At 47.0% G+C, this 202-nt stretch overlaps 1 protein-coding gene and 2 long non-coding RNA genes across 3 annotated transcripts in view; 2 read left to right on the forward strand and 1 right to left on the reverse strand.

Moving 5' to 3' along the window:
* LOC116686444 (oocyte zinc finger protein XlCOF7.1-like) overlaps positions 1-202 on the forward strand; it is a 588898-nt gene that overhangs the window by 72899 nt on the left and 515797 nt on the right. The window lies entirely within an intron of this gene.
* The window catches only part of LOC116686466 (uncharacterized), a 31734-nt gene that overhangs the window by 6833 nt on the left and 24699 nt on the right, over positions 1-202 (forward strand). The gene's annotated exons all lie outside the window — the stretch shown is intronic.
* LOC116686469 (uncharacterized) overlaps positions 1-202 on the reverse strand; it is a 3693-nt gene that overhangs the window by 2965 nt on the left and 526 nt on the right. The gene's annotated exons all lie outside the window — the stretch shown is intronic.

The following is a 202-nucleotide window of genomic DNA, read 5'->3' on the forward strand; positions in this document are numbered from 1 at the left end:
CCACACATTAAAGAGGAACATGAGGAACTGTGGAACAGTAAGGAGGGAGAGCAGCTTCAAGGGCTGGATGAGGCTGATATCACCAAGTTCCCATTCACTTCTGTCTCTGTGAAGAGTGAAGATGATGAAGAGGAAGCTCCGTCCTCACAGCTTCATCAAAGACACACTCAACACATAGAAACAGAAGCTGATGGAGAGGACT

The sequence above is a fragment of the Etheostoma spectabile genome, unplaced genomic scaffold, assembly GCF_008692095.1.
Source record: "Etheostoma spectabile isolate EspeVRDwgs_2016 unplaced genomic scaffold, UIUC_Espe_1.0 scaffold378, whole genome shotgun sequence".
NCBI classification, from domain to species: domain Eukaryota; kingdom Metazoa; phylum Chordata; class Actinopteri; order Perciformes; family Percidae; genus Etheostoma; species Etheostoma spectabile.